At 51.8% G+C, this 7,898-nt stretch overlaps 1 protein-coding gene across 1 annotated transcript in view; it reads left to right on the forward strand.

Annotated features, from left to right (window-relative positions):
* Window positions 1-1,555: 1,555 nt before the first annotated feature.
* LOC122549463 (syntenin-1-like) overlaps window positions 1,556-7,898 on the forward strand; it is a 46,331-nt gene continuing 39,988 nt past the window's right edge. The window contains exon 1 of the mRNA XM_087985895.1: window positions 1,556-1,627. The gene's annotated coding sequence lies outside the window, so the exon portion shown is untranslated. The remainder of the gene's footprint in view (window positions 1,628-7,898) is intronic.

A 7,898-nucleotide genomic window follows, 5' to 3' on the forward strand; every position in this document is an offset into this window, starting at 1 on the left:
CTCTCATTTCCCCCCCCCCCCTCCCCTCTCATTCCCCCCCCCCCCTCCCCTCTCATTCCCCCCCCCCCCTCCCCTCTCATTCCCCCCCCCCCCTCCCCTCTCATTCCCCCCCCCCCCCTCCCCTCTCATTCCCCCCCCCCCCCCTCCCCTCTCATTCCCCCCCCCCCTCTCATTCCCCCCCCCCCCCTCCCCTCTCATTTCCCCCCCCCCCCTCCCCTCTCATTCCCCCCCCCCCCTCCCCTCTCATTCCCCCCCCCCCCCCTCCCCTCTCATTCCCCCCCCCCCCCTCCCCTCCCCTCTCATTCCCCCCCCCCCTCCCTTCTCATTCCCCCCCCCCCCTCCCCTCTCATTCCCCCCCCCCCCCTCCCCTCTCATTCCCCCCCCCCCCCCCTCCCCTCCCCCCCCCTCCCCTCTCATTCCCCCCCCCCCCTCCCCTCCCCCCCCCCTCCCCTCTCATTCCCCCCCCCCCCCTCCCCTCCCCCCCCCTCCCCTCTCATTCCCCCCCCCCCCCCTCTCATTCCCCCCCCCCCCCTCCCCTCTCATTCCCCCCCCCCCCCCTCCCCTCTCATTCCCCCCCCCCCCCTCCCCTCTCATTCCCCCCCCCCCCCCCCCTCTCATTCCCCCCCCCCCCCCCCCTCTCATTCCCCCCCCCCCCCTCCCCTCTCATTCCCCCCCCCCCCCCCCCCCCTCTCATTCCCCCCCCCCCCCCCTCCCCTCTCATTCCCCCCCCCCCCCTCCCCTCTCATTCCCCCCCCCCCCCTCCCCTCTCATTCCCCCCCCCCCCCCCTCCCCTCTCATTCCCCCCCCCCCCCCTCCCCTCTCATTCCCCCCCCCCCCCCCTCCCCTCTCATTCCCCCCCCCCCCCTCCCCTCTCATTCCCCCCCCCCCCCCCTCCCCTCTCATTCCCCCCCCCCCCTCCCCTCTCATTCCCCCCCCCCCCCCCCCCCCTCTCATTCCCCCCCCCCCCCCTCTCATTCCCCCCCCCCCCCTCCCCTCTCATTCCCCCCCCCCCCCCCCTCCCCTCTCATTCCCCCCCCCCCCCCTCCCCTCTCATTCCCCCCCCCCCCCTCCCCTCTCATTCCCCCCCCCCCCCCCTCCCCTCTCATTCCCCCCCCCCCCCCTCCCCTCTCATTCCCCCCCCCCCCCCTCCCCTCTCATTCCCCCCCCCCCCCCCCCCTCCCCTCTCATTCCCCCCCCCCCCCCTCCCCTCTCATTCCCCCCCCCCCCCCCCCCTCCCCTCTCATTCCCCCCCCCCCCCCCCTCCCCTCTCATTCCCCCCCCCCCCCCCCTCCCCTCTCATTCCCCCCCCCCCCCCTCCCCTCTCATTCCCCCCCCCCCCCCCTCCCCTCTCATTCCCCCCCCCCCCCTCCCCTCTCATTCCCCCCCCCCCCCCCTCCCCTCTCATTCCCCCCCCCCCCCCCTCCCCTCTCATTCCCCCCCTCCCCCCCTCCCCTCTCATTCCCCCCCTCCCCCCCTCCCCTCTCATTCCCCCCCCTCCCGGGGACGTTGTCAAGGCCCCTGTCATCGCGCGCGTCAGTTTCCGTGACGCACTTCCTTCCGGTGGCAGGTCACGAGACATTCGTGGAGTTGGACCGAAGAGCAGTTCATCAGCACCGGGCCCCCCCAGGTCAGTCCCCCCCCCCCCCCCCGGGTCAGTCCCCCCCCCCCCGGGTCAGTCTCCCCCCCCCCCGGGTCAGTCTCCCCCGGGTCAGTCCCTCACCGTCAGCACCGCCCCCCCCCCCGGGTCAGTCCCCCCCCCCCCCCCGGGTCAGTCTCCCCCGGGTCAGTCTCCCCCGGGTCAGTCCCTCACCGTCAGCACCGCCCCCCCCCCCGGGTCAGTCCCCCCCCCCCCCGGGTCAGTCTCCCCCGGGTCAGTCTCCCCCGGGTCAGTCCCTCACCGTCAGCACTGCCCCCCCCCCCCCCCCCCCGATGGTGTGTTGGGGATTGACTGTGGTAATTAATGTTTTCAGGTCCGGACAGTCAGTAATCTGGAGAGGGACTTGCAGGTGATGGTGTTCCTACTTGCTGCCGCTGTCCTTCTCGATGGAACTAGTTGTAGGTTAGAAAAATGCTGTTGAAATGATCTTTGGATCTTACCGGTATTTGCTGCTGTTGAGCATTAGCGATGGAGTGAGCGGATACTGTAGGCAAAAAGTGAGGACTGCAGATCCTGGAAACCAGAGTTTAGGTCAGAGTGGTGCTGGAAAAGCACAGCAGGTCAGGCAGCTCCCCTTTTTGGCGAAAGCCCTTCATTAGGAATAGAGCCTATCCTGATGAAGAGCTTTTGCTCGAAACGTCGATTTTCCTGCTCCTTGGATGCTGCCTGACGTGCTGTGCTTTTCCAGCACCACTCTGATCTGAGTGGATATGGTTCCAATCAAATGGGTTGCCTGTTTTGTCTTGGTTGATGTCAAGTTTGTTTTGCTGCAGCAGCACGCAGGCAAGTGGAGAGTATTCTGTAATGCTTGTAACTTTTGACTTGTACTGTTGATGGTGAACAAGTCATGTGAGATATTTGCCACAGTATTCCTAACCTCACATCTGCTCTGTAGCTACTATTTATGTGGTGAATCCTGTTGAGTTTCTGGTCAGTAGTAACCCTGAAGATCTGGATGGTGGAGATTCCGTGTTGGTAATGCTGTTGAATGTCAGGGGATGATGGATAGATAATTTTTTAATGTGACTGGAGGAGAGTTTAGGGGAGATGTCAGAGTGGTGGGTGTGTGGAATGCATTGCCAGCATTGGGAGTAGTGTCAGACACATTAGGAACATTTAAGAACTCTTGGATAGGCACATGGATGATAGTACAATGAAGGGTATATAGGTTAGTTTGATCTGAGAATAGGATAAAAGGTCGGCACAACATTGAGGGCCATACTATTCTATGTTCTATAACTCTGTCAGAAAATTGGTTCTTTTGGTTAGGTATCATACAGATTGTTTATCAGTGTTTTTCTGAGGAAAATTCTTTGTATTCTGGATATTGAAAGGGAAGTACCGAAAACACAAACAGGAGCCTATGCGTGGCATTGTTTAGAAGTTGATAAATGTGCCATGTTATAGCAGTCAGGGTGCTATTTTAACATAGATGCACTGTCGTAACAAAATCACTGGTGATCGAATCACTTCCTGTTTACAGTCATAAATCCTACAGCACTGACAAAGGCACTTTGGCCCATCACTTCCTTGCTGGTCAAAAATAACCATTTATTATGTGGAGGTATCAGTGTTGGCTTGGGGTGAACAGGCCAGAAGTCACTAGGTTATAGTCCAACAGGTGTATTTGAAATCACAAGCTTTAGGTGTGCTGACAAAGGGGCAGTGCTGGGAAAGCTTGTGACTTGAAATAAACCTGCTGGACTACAACCTGGTGATGTGTGATAGATATCTCTTACTGGGTATGGCCATTGGCCTTGTGTAGGTGTTGGTGAGCTGTCATTTTGAACTGCTGGAATCCCTGTATTATAGGCACAACCACAGTGCAGTTGGGGAGGGAATCCAGGATCCTACCTCGGTGTGTGACAACTGTCATGTTAAAGGTTCAATATTTAAATTTAGCCATGCAGCTAGAGTATTGTAGTCAATATTTGTTACCGTATATGATTCCATTCCAAATGAATGAAGCCAGGGGAGCCACTCTACCACTGCTGAATTCTGCTTGCTTTTTTATCCTTCATTGATTGTACAAAGCTTTTGTTTTGCATTACTCATGGGACATGGGTGTCACTGTGGACCAACATTTATTGCCTGTTCCTAATTGCCCTTCAGAAGGTGGTAGTGAGCTGCCTACTTGAACTGAAGTCCATGTTCTATTGGTTGACCCAATATGCCCTTGGGGAATTCCAGGATTTGACCCAACATTCGAGATTGAAGTGGTAGTGGGTTTGGATGGTGCTGCTGAAGGAACTCCTGCAGAGGTGTCTTCGAGCTAAGATGATTGACCTCTAACAACCACAGCCATCTTCCTATGTGCCGACCTCTAGAAAGTTTGCCTCCAGATACCTTTTTGTTCCAGTTTTGCTGGGGGTCCTTGATGCCACATTAGGTCAAATGTGGCCTTGATATCAAGGCTTGTTACTCATCTCGCCTCTGGAATTCAGCTCTTTTGTCCGTGTTTGAACCAGGACTGTAATGAGGCCAGGAGCTGAGTGGTCCTATTGGGACCCAAACGGAGTGTCACTGAGCAGGTTATTGCTGAGAAGGTGCAGCTTGATAGTACTATTGATGATGTCTTCCATCAATTTGTTGACGAGTAGACTGACTGGGTAGGTGGGATTTGTCTTTTTATGTGCAGGACATACTTTGCCAATTTTCCACATTGGGTAGATGCCAAGTTCTTCCAATACAGTTATAACACAGGCTAGGGGAGTGGCAAGTTCAGAAGTATATATCTTCAGTACTATAGCTACAATGTTGTCAGGGTCTATAACCTTTCCAATATTCAGTGCTTCCAACTTTCTTGATGTTACATGGAGTGAATTGAATTGGCTGAAGACTAGTATCTGTGATGCTAGGGATCACTGGAGGAGGCCAAGATGGGTCATCCACTTGGCACTTCTGGTGGAAGATTACTGCAAAAGCTTCAGCTATATCTTTGCACTGATGTATTGGGCTCTTTCATCGTTGAAAATTGAGATATTTGTGGAGCTGTCTTTCTCCAGTGAGTTGTTTAATTGCTCACCACTATTCATGGCTGGATATGGCAGGATTGCAGAGCTTGGATCTGATCCGTTTGCTCTTGGATAGCTTAGTTCTGTCTTGCTGCTTATGCTGTTTGGCATGCAAGTAGTCCGGTTTGGTAGCTTCACCAGGTTGACACCTCATTTTAGATCCGTCTCTTGCTGCTCTTGGCATACCCTCCTGCACTTATTGAACCAAAGTTGATCCCTTAGCCCGATGGTAATGATTGAGTGGGGGATATACTAGGCTATGAGGTTGCAATTGTGCTGGAGGACAGTTCTGCTGATGGCCCGCTTGGGTGCCCAGTCTTGAGTTCCTCGACTTGTTGAAAGTCTGTCCCATTTAGCACGTGATAGTGCCACACTACACGATGGAGGGTATTCTCAGTGTGAAGGCATTTTTGCTTCAGAAGGGCTCCGCTGTAGTCACTGTTACAGATGCTGTCATTGGCAGATGCAGCTACAGCCAGCAGATTTGTGAGGGTGAGGTCAAGTATGTTTTTCTCTCTTGGTTCCTTCACTACTTGCTGCAGACTCCATGTAGCAGCTGTGTACATCAGGACCTGACTCGATCAGTCAGTACTGCTACTGCGTAGCCACTTTTGGTGTGGACATTGAATTCCTGCACCAAGTACATTTTGTGCCGTTGCCACTTAATGTTTCCTCCAATGTTGCTCAATATGGATGAGTACTGACTCATCAGCTGATAGAGGACAGCATGTGATGATCATGAAGTTTCCTTGCCTGTGTTTGACCTAAAGTCATCAGACTTCATGGGGCTGACAGTCAATGTTGAGGAGTTCCTGTGCAACTCTCTGCAAGCTGCATATAACTGTCCTGCCAGTGGGATATGATCTATCCAGTGATAGTGTCTGGTGTATTGACTGTACGGTATGATTCTGTGAGGCTGTTGCTTGACTAGTCTGAGACAGCCCTCCCAATTTTGGAACTAGCCCACAGATCTTAGTAAAGAGGACTTTGCAGGCTTGATAGGGGTGTTTCTGCTGTTGTCTTTCCTGGTGTCTAGGTCAATGCCAGGTGTCTGTTTGGTTTAATTTCAGTTTTGGGAGATTTTTGTACATTGAGAAGATGCCAGTAACTTGTGGCAGTGTCTCCTGTTCTTTTCTATGCAGTCTCCTTCTCTGTTCCTCAAGGATCTTTTCTCTTCATTTATGTGCAGCCACTCATTGGCCTCACCAGCACATGAGGTCAGTGTTCATGTGTGCTGACCTCTTTGCCACTTCGCTGAATTGAGTGTGTCTCTGTGCTTGTCACTATCATGTTCTGGATAGGTTTCACATTATTTAGATTAATTGGAGACCAAAAGCATCATCCTCTCCAGCTGTCCTGTCAGTCTGAACCAGTGAGTTCACATTTGCTCAGTTTTCCAACCCACATGTAAGATTCAAAATCAAATTTGCTGGAAGGGCTCAGCAGTTCTGGCAGAGTCTGAAGAGAAATAAAGCTAACGTTTCAGGTCCGGTGACCCTTCCTCAGCCGTGTTTGAGATTGCTCACTTCCACTCTGCAGTGCTGACTGTGTCTTATTGAGCTCATAACATATACCATTTGTACTGTCAGATTCTTGATGCTTTCTTACCAGCCTCCCCTCATTAGTTAAACTATGGAAGCTAATCTACCCATCACTGACTTCTCAATCACTCTTCTCATTTTCACTGACCTTTATTTGTAACTTATTCAATTCAACAACCTAGTCTTCATTTATAAATATTTTGTGATCTTTTATAGAACTTTTTAAGGCAGCACAGTGGTTCAGTGGTTAGCAATGCCTCACAGCACCAGGGACCTGGGTTTGATTCCTGTCTCGGGCCACTGCCTTTGTGGAGTTTGCACATTCTCCCGTGTCTGCGTGGGTTTCCTCTGGGTGCTCCAATTTCCTTCCAAAGTCCAAAGATGTGCAGATCAGGTGATTTGGCCATGCTAAATTGCCCAAAACGTTAGGTGCGTTACTCGAGGGTAAATAGACTCCTAGAGATGTACAATATAGAAACAGACGCTTTGATCCAATTTGTCCATGCCAACTAAGTATCCTAACACAGTCTAGTCCCACCTGTCAGCACCCGGCCCATATACCTCCAAATCTTTCCTGTTCATATACCCATCCAGATACCTTTTTAAATATTGTAATTGTACCAACCTCCACCACTTCCTCTGGCAGCCTATTCCAAACATGCACCATCTTCTGTGTGAAAAAATTGCTCCTTAGGGGAAAAATATAAAAGCAACCAATCACCCTAAACCTATGCCCTCTAGTTCTGGACTCCCCCATCCCAGGGAAAAGACCTTGCCTATTTATCCTATTCATGACTCTCACGATTTTATAAACTTCTATAAGGTTACCCATAGCCTCCGATGCTCCAAGGAAAACAGCCTTGGCGTATTCAACCTCTCTCTGTAGCTCAAATCCTCCAACCCTGGCAACATCTTTGTAAATCTTTTCTGAACCCTTTCAAGTTTCACAACTACCTTCCGATAGGTAGGAGACCAGAATTGCACGCAATATTCCAGAAATGCCCTAACCAATGTCCTGTATAGGCGCAACATGAACTCCCAATTCCTGTACTCAATACTCTGACCAATAAAGGAAAGCATACCGAATGCCTCCTTCACTATCCTACCTATCTGTAATTACTTTCAAGGAGCTGTGAACCTGCACTCAAGGTCTCTTTGTTCAGCAACACTCCCTAGGACCTTACCATTAAGTGTATAAGTCCTGCTAAGATTTGCTTTCCCAAAATGCAGCACCTCATATTTATCTAAATTATACTCCATCTGCCACTTCTTAGCCCATTGGCTCATCTGATTAAGATCCCATTGTAATTCGAGGTAACCAAGTTCGCTGTCCATACACCTCCAATTTTGGTGTCATCTGCAAACTTACCTGCTATACCTTTTAAGCTCACATCCAAATCATTTATATAAATGACAAAATGTAGTGGACTCAGCACCGATTCTTGTGGAACTCCACTGGTCACTGGCCTCCAATCTTAAAAATAACCCTCCACCACCACCCTCTGTCTTCTACCTTTTGAGTCAGGTTCTGCATCCAAATGGCTAATTCTCCCTGTATTCTGAGATCTAATCTTGCTAACCAGTTTCCCATGGTGAATCTGGTTGAACGCTTTCCTATAGATCATGTCTACCGCTCTGCCCTCATCAATCCTCTTTGTTACTTCAAAAAACTCAATCAAGTTTGTG

This window comes from Chiloscyllium plagiosum, unplaced genomic scaffold (assembly GCF_037043375.1).
Source record: "Chiloscyllium plagiosum isolate Xiang-an unplaced genomic scaffold, Cpla_swu_hap1 HiC_scaffold_4, whole genome shotgun sequence".
Lineage (NCBI taxonomy): Eukaryota > Metazoa > Chordata > Chondrichthyes > Orectolobiformes > Hemiscylliidae > Chiloscyllium > Chiloscyllium plagiosum.